The sequence below is a fragment of the Herpailurus yagouaroundi genome, unplaced genomic scaffold (genome assembly GCF_014898765.1).
Source record: "Herpailurus yagouaroundi ecotype Mexico unplaced genomic scaffold, PumYag 29, whole genome shotgun sequence".
Classification (NCBI taxonomy): Eukaryota; Metazoa; Chordata; class Mammalia; order Carnivora; family Felidae; genus Herpailurus; species Herpailurus yagouaroundi.
Genome location: NW_024412377.1, coordinates 19,621,083 through 19,641,855, shown reverse-complemented (window position 1 = coordinate 19,641,855; position 20,773 = coordinate 19,621,083).

Sequence of the window (20,773 nt, the reverse complement as noted above, 5' to 3'; positions counted from 1 at the left end):
ATATGTATCTTCTGCTTTCTTTCATGTTAAATATTTTTCTATAACATTTAAATTCCTTTAATGATATTTCATTATACTTTTGAGTTATTATTTACTAATTACACTACTGCATAGCATATACATTCTATCAGAATCTAATCAGACTTTTACTAATATAATTCCAGTGAGATATAGATGTATAATTACTATATAACTGTATTCTCCATTTTTGTTATTATTGCTACAAATATTACATCTAGGTATGTTAATGTCTCAGCAATATATATTATATAATATATAAAAATTACTTTATAAAACTTCCTGCCTTTTAAGGAACTGGGAAAAGGAAAGAGTTCAAGTGTATGTTTATAGAGTTTATTAATCTTTTTACTAACCATTTCTGGTTGTCTTTATTTGTTCTCATGGATTCAAAATATATCTGGTTTAATTTTCTTGCTTCACTACAGTTTTGCTGCCACCCATCTCCTTTATGTAGTTACTATCAATATATTATTTTTCTGTGTTAAGGGTCCACCAATACAATTATGTATATATTGGTTTATTTGAGTCCTTTAAAATCAAATAAAATAAGCAAAGAGAAGAAATATACTCTTGTACTTTCTTTATAATTGCATAGCTACTGCTATTAGTCCTGTTTTCTCATGTGGATTTGATAAACTGTCTGGGATAACTTGCTCTGAGTCTATAGAATTGTCTTTAGTATTTCTTCTAAGGTGGGTTTGCTAGCCAAAGTTTCTCAGTTCTGTTTTCCTGAAAATTCTTTTGTTCACTTTTTTTTTTTTTTTTTTTTGAGAGAGTGGTAGAGAGGGTGCACAAGTAGGGGAGAGGGACAGAAGAAGAGAGACAGAATCTTAAGCAGGCGCCACACTCAGCATGAAGCCCTACTTGGGACTCAATACCACCATCCTGGGATTATGACCTGAGCCAAAATTAAGAGTCAGATTTTGAACTGACTGAGCCACCCAGGTGCCCCCATTTCACCATAATTTTTGAAAGATAGTTTGGCTTGCTATAAAATTCATGGTTGACAGGTTCACTTTTTTTTTTTTTTTTTTTTCCCTATCATCATTTTTCCTATGTTATCCTATTGCCTTCTGGCCTCCATTGTTTCTGAGGACAAGTCGAAGTGTAAATATTTTGGGGGTTTCCTAATATTTGTTGAATCATTTTTTTCTTGGTGCTTTCAAGATATTCTCTTTGTCTTTGTCTTCCAACTTTTTTCTCTCTGATCTGTCTGCATATATATCTCTTTGCTTTGTGCTAGCTGGGTTCATTGACTTTCTTAGATTTATGGATTACTATTTTGGATTTTTTAAAATCAAATTGGAAAGTTTTAGTTATTATTTTTTTAATATCTTTTCTACTCCTTTTTCTGCCTCCTAATCTCATGATATTCCATTTATGCACATGTTGGCACACTAAAGAGTATTCTTCATTTGTCTGTTTATTTTTCTTCATTATTTTTACCTCTATTATTCAGACAGCAAAAATCTCTGTTGATTTATTTTCAGGTTTGCTGATTCTTTGCAAGATCAAATTTATATTTGAATACCTCTAGTGAATTTTTTATTTCAGTCATTATATTTTTCAAATCCAAAATTACAATTTATTTTTCACATAATTTTTTATCTCTCTATTGATATTTTATATTCAATGAGACATCATCATCACACTTCCCTTTACCCCTTTAAACATTGCTTCCTTTTGTTTTTTGAACATATTTGTAATACCTGCTTTGAAGATTTTGTCTCTTAACTCCATCATCTGTGCCCTTCAAAGGCAGTTTCTATTATCTACTTTTTCTTGCAGATGGGTTACACTTTCTTGTTTCTTTGCATGTCTCATAATTTTTTGTTGAAAATTGGACCTTTTAGATAATTTATTTTCAGTAACTCCCTCCTTTGACTTTTCATAGTTGTTTTTGGTAATATGTGCTTGTTTATTTGTTCATTTGTGAGTAGACTGGACTATTTTAGTGAAATATATTTCCCTCACTGTCTAAAGCTGCTGATGTTATTCCTCTCAAACTTTAGCCTTGGATGTGCACACAGTCACCTTTTGATAACAGTGTTCTTAATAGTGCTCTCTTTGATGGTCTCTTTTCTTGATCTCTTTGTAAAGCTGTCTGCCCACCTTAAAATTATACCCAATTTTTTGTTTTGTTCTAGTAATTACCAACTGCTTATATTTTTGTATTCAACAGTGTCCTAGGGTTAAATTGTTACACAATGTACTTCAGTTATATTTGATCCATTCTGTGGGTTTGGTTTTTGATGCTGGTCTTTGAGATTTATTCAAACCCCAAAAGGGCTCTTCTTAGCTATCTCTTTCCCTAATTCTCCTTATTAAGTTTTTAGTCAGCCTATGATTTAAGTTTATTGACATTGTGGAACTACTGGCCTCCCTTTAACAACCTACCACCAAAATTTCCATTGTTTTAGAGACTGCCCGTAGGCTTCAACTTCCCCACCCTCTGTTGCAAATAAAGTTAATTCTAGGGGAAAACTTAAACAGTTTTTGTTCTTAAACCCAGACTCTGCACTGAGCAAAATTTATGAGCCATTTCTCAAAAGCCGGGAATGTAACTAGCAACCCACTTCTCATGGAATGACACTTGGCTTTACAAGCAGCATGACTGGTGAAGCTATAGCATCATGTGTTCTCAACTTGCCTGTTCCAGCATGGAAATCCAGCCTTACAGGAGAGTTGGGGCAATCATAATGGCAGTCTGATTTTTGTTTTTAATTTTTTTTACATTTATTTATTTTTGAGAGACAGAGCACAAGTGGGGAAGGGGCAGAGAGAGAGAAGGAGATACAGAATCTGAAGCAGGCCCCAGACTCTGAACTGTCAGCACAGAGCCCGATACAGTGCTTGAACTCACGAACCGGGAGATCATGACCTGAGCCGAAGTCAGATGCTTAACCAACTGAGCCACCCAGGCGCCCCCCCCAATTTTTTTTTAATGTTTATTTATTTTTGAGAGAGACAGAGTACGAGTGGGGGAGGGTCAGAGAGACAAGGAGACACAGAATCTGAAGCAGGCTCCAGGCTCCCAGCTGTCAGCACAGAGCCCCATGGGGGGCTCAAACCCACAAACCATGAGATCATGACCTAAACTGAGGTCGGAAGCTTAACTGACTTAGCCACCCAGGCGCCCCTTAATGGCGGTCTGATTATTCTTAGCCTGCCCCATCTGGGGTAGAGTTTGTGCCCTCCGTAGAGGTAGAAAACCCAGACCTCTCAGCTGTTCTTGCCTGAAATAGCACTTCTGCAACAGAGTTAGGGAGACAAGAATTTCTGATGCCTTACTCTTCCTGAGAAGAAACAGTAGCCTTAGACTAGGAGCTGGAGATAGTGAAAACTGTATTCTACCATGGAATTCACAGAGATATGGCTTCCATTAGATTAAGTTGGTACAGGATGAGAAGGGAGTGGGTCATGGCCCAAATGCCACAGACTCTTGCTGTTCTTACTGAGATTTAATACTTCGTGAAAAAAATGTTGTTATTAACTGTGTGCCCTTAGGACACCATTTCAGAAGTCATGTCAGCATGAGCATTTAAAATATAATACCACTTCATGAACTTGATATTATTAATACCATGCCCATGAAATCAAGTGCAAGAGGTAAATCTCAAGAATATGCTATTTTCATAAATTTAGCCTACCTCTTCTGCAGTAACATGTTAGAATATGTAATTTTAAGGATAATAAAGTCACAATTTTATTAGATGGAATTGTGGTTTTATGACCCAATCAGTGTAAATTTGATTTCAAATATCTGATTCCAGTATCTGATTATTTTCTACCTATTAGGAAAGAAAGTGAAAAAAAAGGAAAAAAACTATGAAGTACTTAAATATTAAAAGAAAAAAGAAGCAAAAAGAATATTTTGTGCATTAACATAAAAGCAGATGAATATCATAAATGGAGAGTAAACAGGAGTAATTTCCACTGATTAATTAATATTTAAAAATCTAAAATCTAAAAATTTAAATAATACCCAATAGAATGGGTATATCTCCTTGAAGTAGGCACTTTGTTATTAATAAAAATATTAATGTGGTATAATAATAAATATAAATGTATAACAAATATAGTTATATAATAAATATAATCATAAATTCAGTGGTTTCTCTTTGTTTACAAAATCTAAAAATCCATGTTCAATTTTGAGTTGTTTCTATGGTTATCTGATCCTGTCTACTAGAATTGACTTCAATTTTTTAACACTTCTGCTTGAATGCTGGTCTACCTTACCAGATGCTTGTCCTCTCACTATGGATTTTATAGCTAAGACATAATTATATGACTTTTTAAAATATAGTGAAGAATGTGTTCATTTGATAAATAGTAAAATATTCATTTTTAATATTAAAAAACACCAAAAAACTACCTAAAATCATGATTTTCACTTTATTGAATTAGAATACAAAATGTTAACAATGAAGCATATGAGTTTGGAAGAGATATATGATCAGCAGTCCACTGAACTTTATAAAAATTTTAAATTACAATGAAACTTTATACTATATCTGTCTAAGTAGAACAATTTCTTTTAGTGTGGCCAAACATAACATTTATAAACGAAATGGTTTTAGGGCTTTGTAAATGTCTTCTCTAAAGTTTATAAATGGAAGACCTATTTTTCTATTGGTGATTTATCACTAAAGAATTGTGTCAGCTATTTAAAAGTTATTCTTCAACATAATAAATGTTGTCATGTTATGTAGAACAACTGCATATAAATGACAACTCTGGCCAATAAAATTAAACTATTTTAATAAAAAGAAGGTAAAGCTTCTGCTGACTATCAATTATAAGTGTGCCTTTTATACTTTCAGTTATATCACTAATCTCTTTTGTATAATTCTTATGACTTTATCACTAACCCACTCCCCCTTTGTTCTCCCTGGGATCATCTCCTAAACAGACTTTGTGCACAATTGTCTCAGGACCTTCTTTGGAAGGATCCCAAACTAAGAAAGCTGGTGCTAACAAGTGAGATCATATTTTAAAGATGACAGATAAAACAGGAAAATCCAAGGTTAGAGGGAGTCTATATGTTTTTAAAAGTTGATGAAATTCACACTGTAGAACAGTTAAAGCTCTGATAGGAAGATATGGAATCCTGAGAATTGACACAGGAGCATTCAATCTTCCTGTTTGCCTGGTGTTTAGAGCCTAAACCATTTTGGCCAGTAGAAGGGGTTCCTTTCACCTTGCTGTGGCAAAGCAGTCTTCCATTGCCAAGAAACTTGAAAAGACCTCAAAAGATTATGTTTATCCTCCTCAAAATATAGTTTTGCCTCCATGTTGCTTCTAGACCAAAATTTAATCAGGTATAAGCATAGCCTCAGCAGTGAAGAAACATTTCCTACAATAAAAGGAAGTGGATTTTTACCCAAACCCCCAGAAAGAGAGAGAGAGAAAGAAAGAAAGAAAGAAAGAAAGAAAGAAAGAAAGAAAGAAAGATAAATGTATGTATGTATATATGTGTGTGTGTATATTTATATACATACATATACATATATATATATACACACACACATATATTTAAAAAATAAAGAGAAAACCACAACAGAATTGGGTTACTAGTTATCAGTAGGAACCAGAAGAATACCTGTGGGTGTGAAACTTTAAAGTTTTGAACTGGGTCATAAGAAAGGCTAGATAGTAGAGATTTATTTATATGAGATCATTATCCCATAATGCAGGAACTTGACTTATGTTGCTAGAATGGCTTGCCAAGCCAGAAAACAATGACAGTACTTGGTAAATGAGATGAAGATGTGGAACTGTTGGGCAGAGTTTTGAGGCAGGGTTGAACACCTCAGAAAGGCAGGCAAAATATTATATATTTATTACATAAAAACTGAGAACAATCAGATAAATATATTCCCCAAAACAGTCCAGAGGACACTGCTTCCATTAAGGTGATAAAAAACAGCAACAGAAACAACAAAACTTCAACATTATCCAGTATCTCATTGTGGTAACCCAAAGCTTTATAGGAAAAAGTTCCACCAGCTTGAATTAAAAGAGACTGGGGCGCCCTGGTGGCTCAATGGGTTAAGCAGCTTGACTCTTGTTTTTGGCTCAGGGCACGATCTCATGGTTTGTGGGTTTGGGTCCTGCCTAGGGCTCTGTGATGACGGTGTGGAGCCTGCTTGGAAGTCTCTCTGTCTCCCTCTCTCTCTCTGCCCCTCCCCAACTCGTGCTATCTCTCTCTTTTTCAAAATAAATAAACTTAAAAAATGTGTTAAAAAAAAAAAAGACTGGTGGCTTTCAGAAAGTAAAAATACTTTTAAGTCCATGTCAGAAAGCATGCTGACAGAACTCTTCAGTTAACAGGGTGGGTATATTCTCTAATATTAAAAAATAACAACCTGGCAATTTTTAACCTTATTTTTTTGAGCAATCCCAACTGTCTTTATGTTATATATATATATATATTTAAATTCATGTTGGTTAACATACAGTGCATACATATTTCTTTTTTTAATGTTTATTTATTTTTGAGAAGGAGAGAGAGCTCAAGCAGGGAAGGTACAGAGAGAGAGGGAGACACAGAATCAGAAGCAGGCTCTAGGTTCTGAGCTCTCAGCACAGAGCCCAATGCGGGGCTTGAACTCACAAACCATGAGATCATGACCTGAGCCAAAGTTAGATATTTAACTGACTGAGCCACCCGGGCACCCCCAGTGCACACCAATTTTAAATTCAATATTTGCAACAAGTGTAAAAAGTGTTTGGAATTTTGCAACAACAGGAAAGTATAAACTGGAAATCATAGTCGATTTTTCTTCATACTGTTAAGAAACTTTTGATATTTAAATTCCAGAAGAGAAAGTTTATTATATTTTTTGTTTTTTTTTTAAATTTCTAGCTGTTTTGTAAAACTGAAATGTCCACTTTTTTTTTTAATTTTTTTTCAATGTTTTTTATTTATTTTTGGGACAGAGAGAGATAGAGCATGAACGGGGAGGGGCAGAGAGAGAGGGAGACACAGAATCGGAAACAGGCTCCAGGCTCCGAGCCATCAGCCCAGAGCCTGACGCGGGGCTCGAACTCACGGACCGCGAGATTGTGACCTGGCTGAAGTCGGACGCTCAACCGACTGCGCCACCCAGGCGCCCCTGAAATGTCCACTTTTTAAATTTTGATATTTATTTTTGTCTTACCTATTAAGAGAAGAATATTAAGTTGGGAAAACGAAAAAAAAAAAAAAGAAAGAAAAGAAGAAACAATCCATATCTCCAGGGTAATGGAACTTCACATTAATAACCCAGAGGTTTTCAGAATTGCTCTGCCCCAGTGAACACTGTATGTTTCCAACTGTGATTATCTTCTCTTTTCCCACCATTTTAAGTTGAGTATATGGAGGGTACATAATTTTATTTTTATTTCACAAGTATTATGAAGAGAATTCCTATCTAATTCTGCTGAAGATTATAAGATTCTAGACCTCAAGTGTGATGAGATGTGACTTTCTGGGTGTCCTGTGGAGGGAATGAGTTAACTGACATGTGAAAGAAATGTGCATAAGACTGTGGATTGTGATAGATTGGAATACTCCTCTCAGTACTTTACTTTGTTCCCTCTTCTGTGTGATTATGCCATGAACCAGAGGGGGAAGGCTCAAACGTATTAATGTTGGACCATTAAAATGAAGTTGAAAGTGATAGATACTAGATTGAGCCTATACCTGAAGATACATGTTTTTCTGGCTACCGATATGCTCCACAATCACCATGAGAACATGTCCCAAATAGACGCTAATCCAAGAAAAATGTGGGTAAACTCTGAAGAGACATGATCCCAGTTAAAATCTCATTACCAAGTCCAGCCAATGTCCAATGTGTAGTGGATCCATCCCAGCTGAACTGCACACCAGTGAGAGAAAAAAATAAACATTCATTTTGCAGGACATTGAATTTTACAGTGTTTTTTTTTTTTTAATGTAACATGGCATGGTAAAAATAGCTAACATTCAAGAGTTAATAGCAAAATAATTTTCAGTGAAACTGTGTTTAATGGTATCAATGGTTATAAAGTTCTGAAAGGATTAGTCCAGGTGGCAACACATAACTGTCAGTGGAATAAAATGGATGGCAAGACTCAATGGCTCCTCTCTGGCCTTGGCATGCAGAGATCAGGGGCAGTAACAGAACATAATGTTCCCAGTGGAAGGAAAATGACAAGCCAATGAAGATAGTGCCTGCTTATAAAATTAAAAACTCAAGAGTTACTGATGAGAGGGTTGATGTTCATGCCTTCAAGGATAATTATCTTTTGCCCAGTCTCTAGAACTGAGCCAGCTCTCAGACTAAAAAACCATCAGTTGAAAAGGAGGCATCTTCTTGAGGAAGGAAAGTGAATATTCACAGGAAGAATCGATGATATTTTTTTTCTATTTCCCAAAGGGATTTACAGTTATTTATCAGGACCACTGTATGCTTGGTTGAGATAGTATCCAAATCGTATTAGAGCAGTTGACTAGAAGATGAGTTTACACTGATACCAAGGCACTCAAAATTCAATCACAGCTCCTCTGTTAGAGTGGGTGAATGGAGGCTGTAATAGATACCTAGACTCAGTCCATCTTATAGTGGGTCTGGTGATTCCATGGAGCTACCTTGCTCTTTGCTCTGGTCTCTCATTACATAATACGGAAATGCGCGCGCACACACACACACACACACACACACACACACACACACACAGCAATGGCAGAATTCTCACAGGAGTCCTATGCTTTATATAGTAAATGGGATTGTGGTAAGATAAGCCAAGTTAAAGATGTGGAAACTACCCCCCTTTTAGTCAAGGGATCAATTGAGAAAATGAAAAGCACATCAGATCGTATAGCAAAGATTAGTGTTAACCTCAAAGACAAAAGTGGAAAGTATTCTTCATGCCCTGCAAAATGGTAGGAAATAAACTTTACAAAATTACAGAACCTATAGTATCAGGGACATTTTAATATCTAGTGGTTTGGAGACATCCACTCCAGGGTATAGAATAAATTATTGCATGTTGCAATCTTCACCATGAAGAAAAGGCACAGGACATGATGACAAATCACTTCATGTTTTGTAAACAGTGTAGAGTATAATTGAGAATACTGCTCTAACTGGGTATCTCAGAAGGCTGCCCTATTGAGTGGAGTTCAGAGAAAGGGAGATCTCTGCAGCAAATTCAGCCTTTGTTCAAGTTGCACTGCATTCAGCAATCTGACCCAGCAGACTTTAAAGTGCTAGAGTTACCTGCAATGGAGAGGAATGGCATATGGTGTATCTGGCAAATTCCAGTATGATATATATTATGCAGATCCCTAGGGTTCTGGAATAAGACCATCTGCAGCAGATAGCATTTGTCCATTCAAAAAGCAACATCTGAACATCTGATAGGCTATTGAGCCTAATCTTGTTTATATCAAAAGACTGTGTGACCAGAGGCCATCCATTATATGCTGGAGGGATCACCAGGGCATTGATTCAGATGAGCACGACTACAATCATGTAAATGTTTAGGAGTAGGCTCAGTCAAGTATGGAAAGCATATATCCTCATACTATCCACATTCGGAGAGGATGGACTTTATGTAACTATGGATGTTGTTATGCATTGGATTGTGTCCTGTAAACATTTAAAAGTTGAAGTCTTAATGACCAGTACCTCAGAATGTAAACTTTTTGGAAACAGAGTTGTTGCATACGTGCTTAGCTAAAATGAGATCATACCGGAGTGGGATGTGTCCCTAATCCCAAATGCCTGGTGTCTTCATGAGGGGAAATTTGGACACAGATATGCACATAGGGAGAATGCCATGAAAACTAGGAATTGAAGAATACCCTAGCTTTCTTCACTTTTGGGAGACAATACTGAGGGATGTTCTCCACTGTCTCTGAAACAGGCCACAGAATGCCAGGCTCTTAAAGCTATAGCCAGTCCATTTGCACATTCTTTTTAAAATTTTTTTTAACATTTATTTATTTTTGAGACAGAGAGAGACAGAACATGAACGGGGGAGGGTCAGAGAGAGGGAGACACAGAATCTGAAACAGGCTCCAGGTTCTGAGCTGTCAGCACAGAGCCTGACGCAGGGCTCGAACTCACGGACTGTGAGATCATGACCTGAGCCAAAGTCGGCCGCTTAACTGACTGAGCCACCCAGGCGCCCCTCCATTTGCACATTCTTTTTTTTTTTTTTTTCCAAACGTTTATTTATTTTTGGGACAGAGAAAGACAGAGCATGAACGGGGGAGGGGCAGAGAGAGAGGGAGACACAGAATCGGAAACAGGCTCCAGGCTCTGAGCCATCAGCCCAGAGCCTGACGCGGGGCTCGAACTCACGGACCGCGAGATCGTGACCTGGCTGAAGTCGGACGCTTAACCGACTGCGCCACCCAGGCGCCCGCATTTGCACATTCTTTATTGACTTTGTTCCCTTCCTTTCCACACTTTCTCATAGTTCCCCATGTTATATCTGAGCAAGGAATCATCATGAAACAGTCCAGTAAATCCCCTAATTCTGAAACATATTCTTCCCTATCCCTTTGATATTTCTTGGGTTCATTTATGAAATAAAATGCTCGTGACCAAGTCTTTGTATCAGGATATGCCTTTGAGGAACTCAAACTAAATACCGAATGGCAGAAAGTTTAGCTGGAAAACAGAATCATTGCTATGACCACTGTTGCCTAAGATCAGTAAAGATGTGTGGTTATGGCTAAAACCATATATAGTTTTAGTATATAGTTGAACTGACAGTATATAGTTGAATTAGCACCGAAATATGTTCCACTATTTTAAGGAAAATAACCAGAATCAGTGTACAGTCCTTCTAATTACTGGAATTCAAATAGGAAGCAATGCTTTTATACCTATTTTCACTATCCAGTTTACAAAAAATAAAATATATGATAATATCGGGAAATGGGTAAAAACACTTCATATACATCTATAAAGATAATAAACTGATACCTCATTTTAGAAAAGCAATCCGAGGGGCGCCTGGGTGGCTCAGTCGGTTGGGCGTCCGACTTCGGCTCAGGTCATGATCTTGTGGTCCGTGAGTTCGAACCCTGCATCGGGCTCTGTGCTGACAGCTCGGAGCCTGGAGCCTGCTTCGGATTCTGTGTCTCCCTCTCTCTCTGCCCCTCCCCTGCTCATGCTCTGTCTCTCTCTGTCTCAAAAATAAATAAAAAAAAAGAAAAAGAAAAAGAAAAAAGAAAAGCAATCCAACCAAAACCCCTCACGTATGTCAATCATCCATCCTTCTTAAAATGTGTACCTGTTTTGTCTCAACTCTAATTCCATCCTTCTCTGCTCTGTTTGATGCCTGAAAAGTACATTTCTTGATAGATTTTCCTAATGGAAGGCACTGGCTCTGGGAAATGGAAGAAAGAAAGAGGTCATCTTTCGCATCTGGATGGACCCCCAGCAGCAATAGGTTTCAGTGCAGTTCCTGCTCAGGCTATGTGGCTCCAGCATTGACAGTGGCAGGGGGTTGCTATGACCTTAGAAGTACCGGTAGTGACCTTGGTGGTGTGGACCTTATAAGGGATCTGGTTTTGCTGGAGGAAACACCATCAGTAAGTGCCTTTAAGTTTCCCTGGTATAATAGCATAAAAGTCCTGTGGACTCCTGGATTTTTTGATGGCTGTGGTGGTGTGGTAAGGCAGCCAAGAAAGCTGCGGGATCTTTTGCCAATTCAGAGGCAGAGCAATTTTACAATATGTGCAACACAGTTTTGCTTTTTCAGCCTAGGGGTGGTAGGGTTTATTGAAATTATTAATCTCAGAACAACCTCTGTTTGGGATTTTTGTTCTCCCATCCATTGTCAGACACTTTTAACCAATCCTCTGTTTCAAATCCTCTCCATTTCAAATAGAGAGTGGTTCTGTTTTCTAGAACAAACTGACTGCCAGACATCTCTTCCTTGTTTCCACTTTATCCTTTTTTCACGTGTGGCCCACTCTTTATTCTGCTTTCTCTACTACTGCTTATCCTGTAAATGTTTGCTTTCTTTGGGGATCAATTACTGGTTTACTATTTTTGTGCCATATCCGTGCACCTGGGGTGATGAAGTTTACTTTGTTGCCTAAATACCAAATACTCCCCCGTATCTTTATCTCATGTGAAATCTCACTCTGAGAACAAGACTGTCAACTGAGAATTTCCTCTTGGCATCACAAATATAAATATTCACATTGATCCTATCATCTTCAGTGACCTGTCAGTATGTGTGTTCTGCCATTTCAACCAGTTGTTCCCCATCTATCCAGTTTCTTAAATTATATACTAGATTTCTTTCTTTGCAGTTCCCTCTCTCTTGTTCTTTCAAACCAATGTAGCCCTAGATTTATGGCTTCTGGTGTCTGAGTATATGTTGAATATCCTTCCCTGCTGCTTTATTGTTTCATTCTCTTTTTTTTTTTAAGTTTATTTATTTATTTTGAGAGGGGGTGAGAGTGAATGGGGGAAAGGGGAGGGGCAGAGAAAGAGAGAGAGAATCCCAAGCAGGCTTTGTGCTGTCAGCACAGAGCCTGCTGCAGGGCTCTATCCCATGAACCTTGAGATCATGACCTGAGCCGAAATCAAGAATCGGACACTTAACCCACTGAGCCATCCAGGCACCCCTGTTATTTCATTCTTGACATGTAACAATGTATCTCACATTTTACCGTTAACCCCTCTAATCACCTTCAGCATTTTTACCACAGGGATTTTATAAATCAGGAATTTAATCGCATACCTCTCTTCATAAAAAGTTGTATTGAATGCCAAAGTTCCTAGGAAAAGCTCAAAGCTTTGTAGTGAGGCAGGAAAGACAGTGAGGAACACAGCATGTGTTTACTTTGTTTGACTTCATCACTGGCCACTACTTCCTTTACACCTTTGAGTTCAGTTTCGTTGAATCATTTGAATTGCTTTTAACGTGCTATGACCACTCTTCCCTGGTGCCCATTTTATCTCTTTTTATCTTTTCCTAGATTATCTTTCTCCACGTCATTACCCTGGCTCACTCTTAGTCATCCCAGATCATCTTGGGCGTCCAAGTGTCTAGGAAAGTATTCCTAGGAGAAGTCTACATTGCTTTCACGTGTACGATAACTCTTGAAAAATATGTTTCTCGTAGTCCTTGTTGTTTTGCATTTTATTCACTGGCTTATTGATCTGTTTCTGCTTATTAACTGCAAATTCATTGGGGATTGCATCGTCCCCAGGTTAGTGTGGAATTTCATTGTAGACATCTAATAAAACTCTCTTTCCTAGTTGCTATTTTCTGTATTTCCACCAAATATCTATATTTTATCTTTTGAATTATTACTTTAATTGTGATATTAACTTTCAATTTTAAGAAATTTAGTTTTCAAAGTGATATATGTTCTTTAAAACCAGGATTTGTGTGTGTGTATGTGTGTGTGTGTGCGCATGTGTGTGTATGTGTTTCCTATCATTGTGTGTTAAATAAGTTTCATAGTAAATATCTTCGGTATTCTGGAGATTCAGAAAGAAAAAAATACTTGTAATTTCTTACATCTTATAGTTTAGCCTTGGTTATATTATTCATGTGAAAATAATGATAATTGATAACTAATTTATGAGTTAATGGTATTAAGTTCATAAGGAGCAGAGAAAGGAATCTTTGTAGTCAGTCCATCATCAGAGCTAAATTCAAATCCTGCTATTTGCTAGACATTAGACCTAGGGACCATTACATAACCTCTTTCAATCTGAGTTTTCTCATTTGTGAAATGCTTATAACTATTATGACCTCCTCAGGATTTTATGATGATCAAATAAGACACTGTACGTGAACCAGTGCACCCATTTGGGCACATAATAAGCATTCAGTAAAAATTGTTATTCTTATTGAAGTTAGGGTTTGCAATGGCCTCTAAAAATATGGGTAAGAATTATTATGGATTAGACATAGGGAAGAAAGGAACTTTGAAAAAGGAGATTGACTCATGCAAATAAAAGCACTCAACAAGGACACATTAATTCCAGCAGAGCGTGTAACTGGAGAGGAGAGGGAATTAAGAAACAGAGAAGTGAGGTATACCAGATTGGGGCATACAAGAAAGGTGAGCCAGAATGCTTAGATTTCATAAAATCGGCAGTTAGTCACCATCTTTTTCGAGCTGAGAAATAAAATGATAAGATTTAAGGTGGGTTATCCTGGTATTATAAAGAAAGTTTGTGTACTCCTCAGTGTAAAACAAAACAAAACAAAAAATGAAATAATGTAAGGCTTAAGTCATTGGTGCGTGCTATTTTTTTTTATGAGCAAGCAGCCACGCTTTTCACCCTGAATCATGAGTCCCTTAATTCTGGGTTGTGACTTTGTGCTAAAGGGCAGACTGGTATGTTTCCTCCTTAAGTGTGAAATTCTTCACTTTTATTGTTTCTCACTTGCACTTAAAACCCTGTAAATGTTGTATTATTACACTATTATGTAACACAATAGCTGTTACCTCTCACTTCTCTCTGCTGATCTATGCAAGGCACCTTCTGTCAAATAAGTCAGGACCTCTTGCCAGATGAGAGTGATTCATCAAAACTGCTGAGCATTTTCATAATCATCATTCTCACAATGTTTTACAAAAGACCATTAGCAGCCTTTAATTTTCCAGGTTTGGTGCAACATAACAACTTCAGTTTATGTTTCACTGCCTCTCTTTGTAAAGAAATCAATGATTTTAAGACTAAACTACTCATGACAAACATGTTCGATTCATTAGCATCTGCCCTGGTTGTCTGTGTGAAGGTTATACTGCAAACATGATTTGCATTTTTATCTGCTGGGAGCACAAGGTTTGAATTGCCTAAATGTTTACTTAATTATTGCTCCAATTCTCTTCCACACCCACTCACCTCAAGCCCTCCACAAGCAGAAAGCAAGACCAATTAGTATCTAGTTGATATTTTTTCAATAGTGCAATAGAATCTCTCTCAATACAAAGAAAGTAATTTCATTATACACCGTAGAGAACATTAATCAGTCATAATAGCAAATATGGGAGTATTTGTTAGGTTTTCAAAGCGATGTGTTTTAAATAAGAAGCACCTGGTTGTCTCTACTAGATTTTACTTCTTAAATAAGAAGAGATTATATCTATTCATTTATTTTTTCACACATTTACTGGAAGATTATTGTACAATCACTGAGCTAGACACCGTGGATGCAAAATGAGTTAGATAAGTTTTTCTCAAGAAACCCATAGTCTGTGGGGGCATAAAGACTCAGAAAACCATCCTTTAGGTATATGGAATGATAGATTTGTACAGAGTACTCATGGAATCACAGAAAAGGGCAGACTAATTCAGTCTAAACAGGTCAAGAATAGATTCCCAGAGACGACACATGAGCCAAAGACAACACAGCAAATTAGCCATCAGCTTGGTGGGACAAAAGTCATTCCAGACAAAGAAGAAACCACTCGCAAAGGTGGCACTGTGAGAAACGTATTCCAAAGTTCTACTGCTGCATATACTTCATACTCATAAAATACATTCAGGTCTGAGAGTAATTTTTCAACACACCTTTAGCTAAGGAAAAGTAATTTTACCCATATCTTTATATGAAAGACATTTACATGTTAAATAAAATTAAAAAGAATATATTTTTCCTTTTAACAAATGTTGCACGTGAACAAACGTTGCAAATGTCACACGTGAACTTCACTCTTTTGTAAATAAATTTTTGTGCTCCTTGAAACTCAAATAACATCTACTTCCCAACTCACCTTACAAGTCTTGATATCCGTGGACTCAGAGGACTTTAACAAAGCTGAGTGAACAGTGAAGAATTCCACTGACTTTGTGGATGATGATTTTGGAAAATAGAGGAAACCAGGTTTGGAGATTTGTGGGCCCTGCAGATCTGGATATACATGAAAAATCAGTTGAAATGATTAGATTTGTGATATTTGATAGCTGGTAGCCAAAGCCGTTTCCTGAGGTACATATTTATCCCAATGAAGCTTAGTGGTTTTGTCTCTTCAGTAATATATCATTTGTTTTTTTGTGTGTGTGTTTTATCTATTTTTTCCAATAGTAAATAAAAGAATAACTTTTAAAAGAATAATATTAAAGAATTTCTTTAAAGCACCTAAAAAGTAAGGGCACCTGGGTGGCTCAGTAGGTTAAGCATCCAGCAATTGACTTTGGCTCAGGTCATGATCTCAAGGTTCGTGAGTTCAAGCCCAACGTTGGTCTCTGTGCTGACAGTTCAGAGCCTGGAGCCTGCTTCAGATTCTATGTCTCGCTTCCTGTCTGCCCTTCCCCTGCTTGTGAGCTCTCTCTCTCTCTCTGTCATGCAAAAATAAACAAACATTAAAATAATTAAAAATAAATGAAGCCCCTAAAAAAGTAATTTCTTAAAAAGGAGCTCACCAAAGACCATCACAACCATTCTTGAATTCATAGTTGGGCCTATTTAGAGTTCTGCAGCAAGAGAATATGAGAATCAGGACTGTCTTGGTAAGAGAAAGTTGTGAGGGGCTTTTTATAGGATGTGGGACTGGGCTGGATGATGCTCAAGGGGATTTAAGGTAACCAAGAATACTTCTGGATTAAGTGCTGGCAGGAAGCAGGCGCTATTAATTAGGTTATTGGGCATATTGTTTGATTTTATCTAGAAGGGGAGAAGAAGCTTGGCTAATGTTGTGTAAAAAAAGTTGTCTGAAAATGAAGACTGCATAGTCATTGTTTTCAATATGTAGTGTCTTTGTATCTGTCTTATTTTACTAATTGTCAGAAGGTAGTCACAGAGGGGCCTTGTTTGATCTTTGTGTATGTTCTGTGAGTGTTGTTTGTAATGGCCTAGCTACTTGTAACTCATATTTTGTTCTATAGAATCTAATTCCATAAATTTTTAGAGTTGTGTTGATGAGAAGTTGAGCTAGAATAATTATCTCATGTTTGACTGCAAGATGTGTTGTTTAATCATGTTCTGTGACAGTGCCTGCACGATAGCATTTAAGTCTCTGGACAGAATGTGTTGGCCAGTTGTAATACAGGCAATTTCCACTTGGAAAATAATTATAAGTCCTAATAAACTCTGAAAGCAGAAACATAGAATCACAACCACAGACCAGGAAAACATATCTTAAAGAATAGGTAGGCTTCTTCTGGACAGCCAAGTGGTCATTTTCATTAGACTATTCATTTATTGTTCTACCCAATCATTGCTTTTTGTTTATAGGTACAAGAAGTGTTTTCTAGAGCATAAGTTACCATTGACTAGCCAAGGATAACTCGGGGCCCAAGTGATTGTCTAAAATAACACCAGCTCTTAGATTTAAACTACTTGGTTAAGCCTCTAGAGCAGACTTATGGTCATTTGTGATTAAAAACAAGTTAGAAACATGGGGTGCCTGGGTGGCTCAGTCGGTTAAGCGTCCGACTTTGGCTCAGGTTGTGATCTCACAGCTTGTGAGTTTGAGCCCCACATCGGGCTCTGCTGACAGCTCAGAGCCTGGAGCCTCTTCAGATTCTGTGTCTTTCTCCCTCTCTCTCTCTCTCTCTCTCTCTCTCTCTGCCCCTCCCCTGCTCACACTGTCTCTCAAAAATAAACAAACATTAAAAAAAATTAAAAATAAAACAAGTCAGAAACAAAATTCAGAACTCTTTTTTAGTTGCATTATTCCACAACTGGATTGTAGCTCACAAAGTATACGTGAGGAGGGAGTAGATTATTATTCCTCAAGGGAGCTCTCCTAAATTAAGCACACTTGCCTTCTTTTACATTTCTCTGCATACCCTTAACACTATAGATGAGTATGATATGGAAAATGGATATTCTGACTAACAGTGAGGCTATGCCAAATTCTTTCAAGATAGCCCCAGTGAAATTGTATCCTTGACACCAGAAAGGTAGGTTGGAATTCCCCAGTTGAAGAAAAACAAGCAATTTTTTTTTTTCTACTATTAAATGATAGCTCTCTGGCAAGGACAAGCCTCAATCAATCCATCATGAAAATGATCTGACAATGACCACGTAATATTTATAGTTCATTCCTGAGGGCAGTTGGTTTGGTTAATAGTGGTTTTTAGCTAAGACATTCTGAGATTCGAGGCCAGGGCTTCGGCTGACATTCCACTTTTATGTCAGCTACCAATGAACCAGCAAGTCATGTAAAATTCATGTTAATTGGTTTGTTCTATTTTTATGGGAGATCCAAAGAGTTCAGGAAACCTCTTTTGCCAAATCATTCAAAATGATCAAGGCCCACCCCTAAAGCATACCTACTATCTGTATAAATACTCAGTTTTTGTCTTTTGTTAGCTGCAAAGCTTGGGTAAGTATGAGCAATTTAGTTATTTGAGTTGATTTAACTTCTGGGAGACCTTGGTATTTTAATGGTGAATTTATGTCTATGGTACTGTAGTCAGCTTTACACCTGCTTGGTATGAATCATCAACACAAAACATTAAATCAGGGTTATTCAAAGGAGTTTTTGTAAGGTCTGTATTACGCATGAATATTTCCCTAATGGAGTCAGTGGGTTCAGGGTGTTACACTGATGGATAGTGAAGTGAGAGAAACGTGACAATGAGGACATTAGCACATCTCTGGAGACTTTAATTTTCCTATGAAGTGTATTGTGGATGTCAGTATCTCTCAATTGTTTTGTTCCTTTGAAAATTAATTTGTTGATAGTTATTATATCATTCCATGAATAAAACTTAAGTATGCTTCTTTTAACCTGAGAAGTATGCAGTCATTAAAACATAGTCATATTAATATGTTTTAATTATGCATAGTTAACCTAGAAGCCTTCACTTCTCTTTTGGCATATCTCTTGTGGCATACCTAGATTTGGTAAATAAAGGAGCTCTCACAATGAGAGATAATTAAAATCTAAAGGATGTCAAACAAACTACACTATTCCCATTATTTTTCTTTTTCTTAAGGTGAGGAAACAAATCTTTGCTTTACCTGTGGCCATAGAGACTTAACAGTTATATTAATATGAATTTGAATCCTGAACCTGGGAAAAGCAAAATCAAAGAGAATTTTGAGAAGAGATAAGATATGAATATACATAATATTTATATGTAAGAAATAGTTATGGAACTATTTTTAAACTCGGAAATGAATATCAATGATTATTAGAAACCTTTAATACTTTCTTTCTAAAAATAAAGAACTTCAAAAATGATTAAGTATGGCAAAAATCCCAGAGAAACTAAAGGTTTCATTATTTTATGAAATATTGCCTTTTAGTATATTTGTAAGTTTTTAAATCTAGTCTTAAGATAACTTGATACATATCTTATAGGAATATAAACAATATATTGTATTTGTTATATAAATAATTGTCATGTACAATATGTAATGTAAATTATTATAAGTGTACAAGTAATAATAACTTTAAAGATCATACCGTAGTTTTAAAACAAAAATAAAATTATTATCAGCATATTAAATGTAACAATATAAAATATAATATTAAATATGACATCTTAAATAATAAAAGTTCTCTTGAAAACTATACAAACCATTCTTACCATTATGAATATATTTTTATATATATTTTAGTGACATTCCCCATACAGCCTAAATCATCTATATTAGCACCATTAGACAAAGTAACCAAAATTGATTTCCTCAAGAAACATAGAAAACAAGAAGACAGAAAACTAAAAACTGTCCAGTTGTGTTTCTTTAAAAGCACATGCCATATAACTTTTACAAATACCAAGGTGGCAAAGCAAATATACATATAAAAATACCCAAAGGGATTTAGAACATTTTCTTAATTTTGCTATTCTATATTCCTAATAATATAAGATACCAGGTAATAAAAACTACAGTTCAAGGCCAGTGTCACTAGAAATTGTCTGGGGAGATTAAAGAAAACTGAGTTATTCTAAGTGATTTGAAGAAAGCATAAAAGGGAAAAGGTATTTGTGGAGGAGCAACAATGAGAAGAAAGAGTGATGATAAATCAAAGAGGAGATAGGGAGATATTTAGGTGAGAAGTCACCATGCAATTAATGTAAAACCCACACTTTAAAATTTATTCTTTGTTATTTTTTTAAGTCTAGAAATTGTATTCTTTACCTTTGTTGAGAGGAAGAGACTCATTCAATATCTGCAAAAGAAAATCTGAGCTTTAATGTATGGGACTACATTGCTAACCAATCAAACTGCTAATTTGGGGGAAGCATGGGATCAGGAATTAGTACTCTTTTAGAAGCAGGTGTGTATAGAGATTTTGAACTTTAGTCAAGGAAGCATGTTGACTAGAATTTGGATATTTCTGGTGGATTTCACTGGCTTTCAGAAGCTGGTTACTAATGAAGGTTGTCATTGATTGGTTAGTATTACAGACTGAATTGTGCCTCCTGCATCCCCCAAATTCATATATTGAAGCCCTAATCACCAGTGTGACTATATATGGAGATAAAGTCTTTAAAGAGGTAATTAAGGTTAAATGAAGTTATCAGGGTGGGGCCCTAATCCAATAAGACTAACATCTTTATAATAAGAGGAGGAGACACTGGGACTGCTAAGCACAGAGGAAAGGCCTTGTGAGGACTGGAAGGTAGCCATCAGCAAGCCAGGGAGAGAAGTCTCACTATAAACTAACCCTACTGGTACCTTGATCTTAGGACTTATAGTCTGCAGAGCAGTGAGAAAATAAATATCTGTTATTTAAGCCACCCAGTTCATAGTGTTGTATTATGGCAGCTCTAGCTAATATAATCATATATATATACATATATATATATATATATATGTATAT